At 42.1% G+C, this 11,902-nt stretch overlaps 1 non-coding gene across 1 annotated transcript; it reads left to right on the top strand.

Annotated features, from left to right (window-relative positions):
• Nucleotides 1-7,284: 7,284 nt before the first annotated feature.
• Trnai-aau (transfer RNA isoleucine (anticodon AAU)) lies at nt 7,285-7,358 on the top strand. Its single transcript has one exon. It is a non-coding gene; the product is annotated as a tRNA-Ile (tRNA).
• Nucleotides 7,359-11,902: the final 4,544 nt, after the last annotated feature.

The following is an 11,902-nucleotide window of genomic DNA, read 5'->3' as shown; positions in this document are numbered from 1 at the left end:
GGATGTGTGTGATGTCCTTAGGTTAGTTAGGTTTAAGTAGTTCTAAGTTCTAGGGGACTGATGACCTCAGAAGTTAAGTCCCATAGTGCTCAGAGCCATTTGAACCATTTTTGGTAAAGCTTTTGTCCTCGTGTTACCTTTGCATTTGGATTTCTGAAGATGGAAATAATTCCGAAACGCGTCATGCATAATTTGTGATCAATAAAGCGATCCTTCACCTGCTGAATGGATTTTTACGTGAGTTGGCCAGAATGTTCCCTAGCATCCTACGCGGCTTGAAGTCACTCCTGTATTTTGGACATGAACACGACTGTACGAAGCGCAACTCCCTCTAACACTGGGCCCACACTTGGGTTTGTAGCGTCATACTTAATGCTTCAGTTTACTTTGGCACAAGTACTTGAAAATTTACACCTGTTTGCCTACGCAGCACACACAACGCAAAGCCCCATTCGTCGGGCTGTGACTGTAACGTTACGCAAATTCCTTTAGCAGCTGTTTGTGAACGTGCTTTGTTTCAGTCTGAGTCCGAAAGCTTGTTTTCATTCAGCATTTAACGTCTGATAACACAAGCCCTGGGGTGAATTCCCGCTTGTTTCTACCAAAGATACTATCTTACAAGGAGAAACTGTGCAAAACTTTAATCGTCTCGGGTTGGAAATCGATCTAAACACTTTCAACAGCATCCGTTCAAAGCATTTTTAACAGTGGTCTTGGTAAGTGATCGCTTCCGTCACTGTGTTTGTTTCTTTATTTGTTCCGGATATCAGACTGCCATGACATTTGGGTTCTGAACTTCCGAGTCGGAATTCCGAAAATAATCTGTGAACAGAGAGCGGTGGCGTGTTTACGTCTCGTATGACGCGCTTTCTATTGTAACCTCTGGAGGCGTTATTGTTAACATTTTGTCACACCTTAGCTTAGTGTTGGAAGAATATTCACTACCCAGCATGTGGCCAACAAGTGGAGCAGAGGTGATAACTTGATTGTTCACCGGCGTAGACAGTAAGCCTACGCTACCATAATTAACAAAAATTTCCGCGGTTCATTTAAAATGAGCGCATAGAGATCACTCCTTCCCTTCTCTGTAACAATCACTCACGCCACTATAACTTTACACACTCTGTTCACACTCACCGACATCAAACATACTAACAATGCACGGCCCATACTTCGCAGAGGATTTTTTCCACAACATGTGAAGAAAGAAAAACTCTCAAGTCATGAGTTCGATCTCACACCTCGCGATTTCCCGGACAGCTATAAGAATTTTGCTGGTTCCTTTTTTTCTGTACATCTTTAGTCCATCCATGTTGTGATTTTCATGACCAATCACAAGCAGACATAAAATGCCTACACAAAATATATGGGATCTCCGCTCCCTAGTTACTCATATATCATCTATGAAGTCACTATTGCCCACTTCATATCCAAGAATATATAAAATGTTGCTAATTACAGTAGGGTTTGCTGATTTTAAAATATAATTCGAATTCTTGCTCTCACTTTTTAGCTGAAATCAGTGTACCAGTATATTTGTTTCTGACTTTATTCACTGTCAATTATCTGCTTTCGAATGTTACGGATTTTTTTGTAACTAATGTCTAAATGGTTTTTTAACTAACCCAAAAAATTAAGGAAAACTACCGTGTATTTCCAAATGTGACCACCGCATTTTGGGGAGAGAAACATGTTGGCCGCGCAGGGTTACCCGCGTGGTTTGAGGCGCCATGTCACGGATTGCGCGGTCCCTCCCGCCGGAAGTTCGAGTCCTCCCTCGGGTATGGGTGTGTCTGTGTGTTGTTCTTAGCATAAGTTAGTTTAAGTAGTGTGTAAGTCTAGGGATCGATGACCTCAGCAGTTTGGTCCCTTAGAAATCCACACACATTTGAACATGTTTTTTGAAAAATGTTACAGAAGTGTGCGCGATATTGTGGATAATAAATTAACACTTTCTCCGTCTTTTCTCTCTCTCGATTCTGATAGAAAAAAATTGATTTCGTATAGTTTTTGGATCTGGGGATGAAGTCCTTCCGATTTACATATTTACTGAAAGAAAGGAACGTGTGCTTCATTTGATCTAATGCTGCAGTCTTATTTTTACAGACTTCCTCTATTCACTAATCGCTGCTGTGTAGCAGTTCAGTTTTTCCTGTTTCTCTATTACCCGAGGAAATAAAAACGGCTACCCTATCCATTGCTTACGTAAAAACGTGTTTTTGCCGATAAGAGATATCTGTTGAGCCGTTACGTCAGTAATACTGTTGTTCCAGCGACGGGATTACGGCGTTAAATCTTTTGTGCAGAGTTTTTGGCATTACTGAATCCTGATAAAAATTTTGGCGCTCAGCTCTCGGATTTTAATTTCACTGCTAAAACAAGATTACTGTATTCCTTTTAAAGAGCCACGCAGTTTGAGGCCGAATTATAAACACAGATTCCACAGCCGACTTATTACATTGCTCAGTTCATCTGCAGCTGTTTAGTCAGACATAGCAGAAACACGTTTCTTGCGTCGTTCCAACGTCTTGAATTGTTCTTAAAGCGGCGCATTAATTTGTTCCCACGAAGAGAAGGGAAGGCCGCGTGCATTCGTTACCTGTTCCACTGCTCTTGGGACTGCGCGGTGGCACAGGGAGCATCGCAGAGCCATCTAGTTGCGTTGCGGCTCATTACACAAGCGTCGCATCGCATCGCAAGCCAGCGGATATGCTACGGGGTTGGAGCGGAAGGAATGTTTTGCGGTAACGACTGAATCTTCGGTATTTCTGTCTATATACTGTTATTCGGGAATATTTTTTCTGAGATTTTCTTGTGAAATATCCAGTTGAGCCGTGCAGAAATTCCCTCTTGTATATGACCGTTGTCCTAAAATTTCAGCAATCTCTTGCGGGTTATATCCAGATTCTGTAAATGACAACAGCGAGTAACGCATTCTCATCTGCCGAAGGAACTTGGCGACCGATCAAGAGTAGAAAGTTCAGATGGTGTGTTGGCTCTGCTCCCCGAGAAAGCGTTCTGGGAAGTTTCAGTACTGCAAATGGCACAAGAAGTCGTCAATTTAGCAGAAATGTTTATTTTCACCGTTGTCAGTAACTTTGCATATGAAGACTAAACATGTTTAGATGCAGCTGAACTGACTGCTAGCTCTAGTTCATTTCATTTATTCAATCACTATATTCCGCAAAATCCATCGTGAAGGTCAACAATTAGGAAAACTTTTAGGTGAAGGTATAAATTACATCTGCATCCGTACACCTAAAACCACAGTGACATGCGTAGTAGAAGGTACTTCTTATTTACCACTTACACGGTTCATGCCCGTTCCATTCGCGCAAAGACCGCACGAAGAAAAAGTGTTTAAATACACACATCAAAAAAAAGTTTTGCATCCCCCCGGTTCCCAGAACTCCTGAAGATAGACATTGACTGTGAATATTGTATCACAGAGACAGTCCCTTCGACTGTTCAGAGATGTCACTAAACCCGCGCAAAATGTGAACAATCATGCATGAACAGCGTCTATTAAACGGAGGGGGTCCGACAGCCGATCAGTTCCAGTTATTCCACTAGGAAGGAGGTACGCAGCTCGTCTGTAGTTCAACCATGCCTAGACGGCCAATACCGAGATTCGATCGCGTCCGCATTGTTACTTCGTGCCAGGAAGGGATCTCAACTAAGGAAGTGTCCAGGCGTTTCGGAGTGAACCAAAGCGATGATTTTCGGACATGGAGGAGATACAGAGAAACAGGAACTGCGACGACGTGCCTCGCTCAGGCGGCGTAAGGGCTATTACCACTGTGGATGACCGCTACCTACGGATTATGACTCGGAGGAACCCTGACAGCAACACCACCATGAATGCACAGGACGTCGTGTTACGACTCCAACTGTGCGCAATAGGCTGCATAATGCGCAACTTCACTCCCGACGTCCATGGCGAGGTCCATCTTTGCAACCACGACACCATGCAGAGCGGTACAGATGGGCCCAACAACATGCCGAATGGACCGCTCAGGAATGGCATCACGTTCTCTTCACCGATGGGTGTCGCATATGCCTGCAGACACAGTCGTCGGAGACGTGTTTGGAGACAACCCGGTCAGGCTGAACGCCATAGACACACTGTCCAGCGAGTGCAGCAAGGTGGAGGTTCTCTGCTGTTTTGGGATGGCATTATGTGGGGCCGACGTACGCCACTGGTAGTCGTGGAAGGTGCCGTAACTTGTGTACGATACGTGAATGCCATCCTCCGTCCGATAGTGGAACCATATAGGCAGCATTTTGGCGAGACATTCGTCTCCATGGACGACAATTCGCGCCCCCATCGTGCACATCGCTCGACTGGAGTGGCCAGTATGTTCTCCAGACATGAACCCTATCGAACATGCCTGGGATAGGTTGAAAAGGGCTGTTTATGGACGACGTGACCCACCAACCACTCTGAGGGATCTACGCCGAATCTCCGTTAAGGAGTGGGACAATCTGGAACAACAGTGCCTTGATGAGCTTGTGGATAGTATGCCACGACGAATACAGGCATGCATCAATGCAAGAGGACGTGTTACCGGGTATTAGAGGTACTGGTGTGTACAGCAATGTGGACCACCACCTCTATAAGTCTCGCTGTGTGGTGGTACAATATGCAATGTGTGGTTTTCATGAGCAATAAAGGTCTTGCTATATGGTGGTACAATATGCAATGTGTGGTTTTCATGAGCAATAAAAAGGGCGGAAATGATGTTTGTGATGATCTCTGTTACAATTATCAGTACAGGTTGCGGAACTCTCGGGACCGAGGTGATGCAAAACTTTTTGTGATGTGTGCATCTCTGCTCACTCTGTACTTAACCTAATGTTGTCTTCATGGTCTCTACAGGAGCTATACGTAGCGGGAGTCAAAAAGAAATATGTGACCATTAGTGCTGTTCTTCTTTGTATGCATTCACTATCTCCAGTTAGTACTGTCTTGTACTTAAGCAATATTCGAGGATGAGTCGCTTGAGTTGGAAGCAATCTCCTTTGATACATTTTTGTAGTATCCAACCAATGATCAGAAGTCACCTTTTTTGCGTACAACTGAGTCTGTGTATCACTAATTGCTATACTATGTTTCAGCATACGTAGGATACAAATGATAAACAGGACTCCGTTGCTTCCCCAGTTACACCAGCTAGGTGGTTTTCACTGGTTCGTATTTACTGAAGCGCGCTGATAGTTGTGAAAGAATAATGACTGTCCATGTGGATTAGGAGTGGAGGCATGTTTGCAGTTGTACAGGAGTTGTACAAAAATATGGAAACTCCGCGAGAAATGCTTGGTTGAACGTAAATGCAGTTGCCTGCCAAGCCTGCGGAGTGCGCTTTTGTATTTGACCACTAACGGCACCTGTGCAATGTCTTCAACATGTTGCAAATTTCAGTCGTGGTCAGAACAGTATCCTGTGTAGGTTTGAGCTCACTATGTCGGAACTAAGTGAATTCGAATGTGGGAAAACTGTTGGTGCTCGTATGATAGTTGCTTAGGTAACCAAGGGAGTCGAAGTGTTTGGTGTTTCAAGGGGCACCGTATTGACGATTTATACCGGATGCAGGAAAAAAGGGAAACCATCTTCCGCTAAGTCAGAAAGCTGGCGAGAGTTTGTGTTGTGAGTGATCTTGAGAGAATATCACTGAAGAGGTTCAAATGGCTCTGAGCATTATGGGACTTAACATCTGATGTCATCAGTCCCCTAGAACTTAGAACTACGTACTAAAGACAAGTAGAAAGACAACAACGGACTTGAGCGCTTCATTGAAATGCAGACTCTGTTAACGATTGTGTATCAGGTAAAAGGCCACTTTTATAGACATTAAGCTCATATTTCTCAATAAATTAAATTACGATGAAAGTGCAGTTAAAGCAATATTAGAAAGAACATTCGGTCACACTCGTACATCATCTGCAAGAACAGACAAAGAGTTTGATATGCCTCTCGCCTGTGAAGGGAAGTAGGAAGCCTTACGTCTGGTACTTGTACTGAAGTGCAAAAAATGCAATGTGTAATTGTGATTAGTAAGATTCCCGCAGATCACGTATTTCAGTTACTTATAGTCAATCCGGAATGACGCTACAGTTGACAAGAACCTAAATAACGCAATGCAGCTACACAATCAGATTTCAGTTTGTTGGCCTGTGACGTTCAAGGTCCGAAGTAGCGACGTTGTCGCGAATAGCACTATCTGCAGCCAGCCTGCACAGCACTACCTTTTCCTTGGTCACAGACAATTATCGCTTAAAACCCTAATCTTCAAAACTACGTAAAAAAAATATTCACATGTGGTATATATCTCTATAGTCTCTCTAAGCACTTTAAAATTTTTCTCTCTTATGTTAGGTTAGAGTTACGTTAATTTAATATTACCCATTTTTAAAGATGCAAGGTAGCGATTGTTGTATTTTAGCACTAATTCTGGAGCCCACAATTGATCAGGCGGACGCGGCGTGGTGCGACGTATGACCTGAAATGGGACGATTACCGACTGGGGTCCACGATTTTAATGTACGATTTATTGTAGGATGAGGACCACAGTTCAACATGTTTTATTCCATTTCGTTTTATGCACGCCGCAAACGTGTTGCTGAACTTTTTAGTATTTCAACTTCAAGAGCTCAGTTTGACAACTGTTGATGAGAATTTTGTCTTTCGAAACGCGTTGTTGAGTGTGTATGGGACGTAGAGCAGATGGCTGCTACCAGTTATTACTGTTACGTTAATTGTTTTGAAATGAGGGAAACTGGCCTTATCCTATCACGTCGTCGAAAACTATGAAACCACTGAAATATTTTTTTTCATTATTTATAAAAAAACCCTTGGCAAAGGGTCTTTCCAAAAGTTACTTATCTTTTTGCTTTTCAAAGAAGGTTTTCTTTTTACTTATTTTCTCTCATCAGTTAACTCGTAAAAAACATGAAGTTTAAACTGTCTTTGAGAAATATCGCGTACACATTCTGGAATTCGTCCTATAGAGATCTAAAGCGTTTTCTAATGCTCATCTTTCAACTGTCATAATGAGCCATGACATACTAAAGAGCAAGCGAAAATAAACGTAACGGTACAAAACCTTACGCTGACGACAGATCCGTCAGTCACAATGCGTTGCGCAGCGGAAGTTGGAGCCGTCGTTGCTAGGTTCCCAGTCGTGTACAAGTGTAAGAGCAATGCAAATCGCTATCAAAAACCAATAAATTAACAATTAGTCAATGTTGTATACAAGTACTTTAATATCCAAGCGTTTGTATCACGGCCCGTTAGCTCAGTTGGTTAGAGCGTCGTGCTAATAACGCGAAGGTCGTGGGTTCGATCCCCCCACGGGCCACTTGTTTTTTTAACATTAACTAAAATTCGTGGGACTTTGTGTGTGTGTGTGTTGTCTAACTCCGATGAAGGCTGAACCTTTTTTCGTAATATTTTCATTCACCTACATTTGTTGCACTACCAGCCTTCTATTCTTAAACATTATTTGATAACGTCGTTGATTTTCTCATCAGAGAATTTTATACAAAAAATACAGCATGCTACGACACAGTAATTGTATATTTAACTTCTATAAATCTTTTAAATGTTCAGTTATTAAAACAGTTGCCGTTTTACATAGGATATTCAATAATAAAAATGCTTGCAATAGTACGCAATACATCTCTTCCAAAACTCCTACGTCACTTGATCTGACTGGAAGTGAAGAATACGAAAGAATTCCATTTGTTGCTAATAAAAAATATTTTTACATCTCAATACGTATTTCGTTTATCAGGTCATTTATTATAATGAAACAGTTGTTCCAGCCCTAATGTAACACAAACAGATAAGCACTGAATGAACTTGAATGATATACGAGGGTGAGTCAAATGAAAACCTTAAATATTTTTTTTAAATATTATTTATTGTGCGGAAGTGGTACAAAGCTCCCCACGCTCAATGCAAGTCCTCCAGCGCTTACAAAGTACATAAATTCCTTTAGAAAAAAAATTCTTTTGGTAGTCCGCGCAACCACTCATTCACCATGTGGCGTACCTCTTCATCATAACGAAACTTCTTTCCTCCCATTGCGTCTTTGAGTGGTCCAAACATATGGAAATCACTTGAGGCAAGATCTGGTGAGTATGGTGGATGAGGCAGACATTCAAAATGCAAGACAAGGTTGCACGCAAAAGGTTGCAGTAATTTCTGAAAACCTATTCAAAATGCAGGTCTGTGATTGTTGCAACTGTTGTACGGGCAGTGTGGGGCCTTTCATTGTCATGTTCCAAAAGGACACCTGCTGACAGCAAATCCACGTCGCTTTGATTTCATTGCAGACCACAGATGATTTTTTAGGACATCTGTGTATGATACACTGGTGACAGTGGTCCCTCTAGGCATGTAATGCTCCAATATGACGCCTTTTTGTCCTAAAAGAGAGTCAGCATAACCTTCCCTTCTGTTCGAAACTTCTTTGGTTTTGGTGATGAGGAATGGCGCCATGCCTTGCTCGCTCTCTTCGTTTCCGGTTGGTGGAAGTGAACCCAGGTTTCGTCCCCAGTAACGATTCTTGCAAGGAAGCCATCACCTTCTCGTTCAAAGCGCCGAATAAGTTCTTCACAAGCATCAACACGTCGTTCTCTCATTTCAGGAGTCAGCTGCCGTGGCACCCATCTTGCAGACACTTTGTGAAACTGGAGTACATCATGCACAATGTGGTGTGCTGAACTATGACTAATCTGTAAACATGCTGCAGTGTCATTCAGTGTCACTCGGCGGTTTTCACTATGGCTTCAACTGCTGCAATATTCTGTGGAGTCACAACTCGTGCCTGACCTGGACGAGGAGAGGAGCATCTTCCACTGAAGTCACACCATTTTCGAACTTCCTACGGTGACAAACTTGCATCGATGCATTCATCGATGAATTCCAATAGGTTTCACACCATCACCACGCAAAAACCGAATAACAGAATGCTGTTCTTCCCTGGCGCAAGTAGCAAGTGGGGTGGCCATCTTTATACTGATACTGCGACGGTATGTGTGCATGTGCACTATGCTGCCACCTACAGGCCATTCTGCACGTTGTTTGTAGCACGCTTACCAACTTACAGGATAACAGCGCGAAATTTCGATCTGTTATTACAAATTTAAGGTTTTCATTTGACTCACCCTCGTAGCAATAGTGCAGGTTCAGTAGAACGAGTTATGGCTCAAGTTGACGTATCATATCCTTTGGATACATGTTCCTGTATGTGATGAAAGTATTTTCTGTCCATTTGAGGGGTGGCAGAACCTGGGGGTATGGAGTATTTTTAATATTTTGGAACACGAATGGCAGCTTGTTATACTTTCGACTCAGTTAAAAGCCTACGTAGTACCGACTTTTACACCAGTTTCTTGAAAAAAAAAAAAACACCTGACTACACTACACTGTTTTCCTTTCACTAATTTTCCTCAATAGCTGGAGGGGGACGGGAGAGTGGGGGAGGGGGGGGGGGAGGTGCGGCCCCCATTGCCCCCGTGTAGGGGCGGCCTTGGATTACAGTATTGATATCTTCAGGTCTGGCACTTAAGTAAAACTGTAGGCTGTCACCATGCAAGTGATATTTGTAGGACATTACCGATGAGATATTACCGATTTACAAGGAGCGCAATATGGTTCCAAAACAGATCGCTATGGCACTCCTTAGACAACATACTTCCGGACCGACTTTTGTCACATGTTGATGTCTTTTTTTAAGCAGCTTTCAGTCTACTTTAATGTATAAACTGAAAATTTTAGCTTCGCATTTTTCTGAGTAGTATGTCAAAGTCGACAGTATCAAAAGTTTTGCTGACGTCTGGTAGTGTCAATGTCATGGCTCCACCATTGTCCACGGCATATTTCACATCATTAGTTATGTTACTTAATCCAGTGTTTGAGCTGTGGTATTCAGTAAAGCCAGAGTGATAGTTTTTAAAGGGACACATCATCATATGACTCTTTTATTGTTTATTTAAATACAACCCAGCTTTCGGCCTTTTACGTGATTTTCAATTATTTGATTTTATGTCTTTAACATGTATTGCAGGACACTTAACATGTTGTCAAACTCAAAGTTGGCCATAAATTAAGAAGAATATTGGCTCCCGACGAAATGCCAGATGTAAAATCTCCATCTTGTAACAGATCATTTACGTTATGCAATATATGTTAAAGACATAAAATCATATATTTGAAAATGGCACAAAAGGCTGATACGTGGGCTGTACTCAAACAATAAACGGCGGTATGTTCCTTTAAAAAATACTATATGACTGTTGCTCAGCAACATCGAGGACTGATATTTGTCATATAAGTTGAACTTGCGTAAGTATTCCATAATTTAGACGTGGACAATATGTCCCAAGGCTTTGGATAGAGCGTGTAAGATGATGACTCATAGATACTACGGTGATTGTGTGTTTAACAATATTAATGGGCATCGTGTTTAACAGTAATTTTAAGAAAGGCTACAACATAGCCTTGTTTGTTAATACATGTTAAATTTACGTCGCACGAGAATTTATTTTAATTATTGTTATTGGAGAAAATCTGTGGGGCAAATCTATGTCTACAGAAAACATAATGGTTACTAAGTTCATTAATCATTACAAGAAAATCTACTAAATTTCATATTAATTCGGTTATCGTGGAGAATTGCAATGCAGAGAATGCGGACTCATGGCATTTTTGACAGTTACGTACTAACACTTACCAATTCCCGCGCCTTCACAGTTATACCTCATTATTGGGGACGCCATTGTTTGGCTGTGCGGCGTGCCGGAAGATGGAGTAAGGCGTGCTGGTATCTGAACCAGCACGGTCGACGACATCGACAGCTTCTTTCTCAAACCGCTCAACACCACTGCCTCCACACAAGTCGATAGCTCACCAGGAGAATACAGGTCACACTAAACAAAACTGAGGACAAATGTACGTATGAATAATTTAATGTGAAACGTAGAGCAGTTTGAATTCTTTCACACGCTTTCACCTGATGTGGCAGTTCGCAGAATTGCGGCTAAATGATCGTCCGTCATGTGCAAAAGCAGGTCACACCTACTCTGCTTCACGACTGGAAAAGGCTGTTCGCACTCAGGGGCGGTGGCAAGTAGGGGGTGGGGGGCTGTGGGGGCTATAGCCCCCTCCCCTCCCCCCCGCCCAATGGAGTATCATATTACACTGGATAAAATGACTTCAGAAATCAGCGAATATATTACTCCAACAGATTCAATCATTGTTTTATAATTATGTAGGAATATAGGTTGCAATGTATTTCAAACACATTCTAGCAAAAGAATAAGAACGGCAAATAGCTTATTATTTAAACCAATAAATATCATTTATCTTAAAATGGGCGTTTTATTATTTATTAATACACATTTTTTCCCTGAACTCCAACTACTTTAATCAACACCAAATTTTACCAATTTGTCGGTGGAGGATCCCAACTCTCCTTTTGTTAAGCGATATTCCATTCCCCCAAACCCCCTCCCTGCCTCCCCCCATTAGCCCCCCCCCTTCCTGACCGACTTCTAGAATCGCCCCTGTTCGCACTCGTCACTAACGTTCCTTAATAAATTGCCTCGTAAAACATGTTCCTCTTCATTAGCCCGTCTGATACAGGAACCGTATGTAGAATATTTGAATTAAAAACAGTCTTGGTTGGAGTTTAATGTTATATGAACAAAGTGTTTCACCGTCGTGGGACATGTTCAGATTATCTTAAAATTTTCTTTTTGCATCATATTTATAAAAAAAAGGGTTCTGAGCTAGACTGAAGTACGCCTGAAATCAGATAAACCTGCAGAGGCTTTAACCAGCAGGCCAGTGCGGTGCAATGGCAGGACCACACTCACAAAGAAATGTACACATTTA

This window comes from Schistocerca serialis, chromosome 9 (assembly GCF_023864345.2).
Source record: "Schistocerca serialis cubense isolate TAMUIC-IGC-003099 chromosome 9, iqSchSeri2.2, whole genome shotgun sequence".
Classification (NCBI taxonomy): Eukaryota; Metazoa; Arthropoda; class Insecta; order Orthoptera; family Acrididae; genus Schistocerca; species Schistocerca serialis.
The sequence above is the reverse complement of the archived record's forward strand: the minus strand, read 5'-3'. Positions and strand labels throughout refer to the sequence as shown.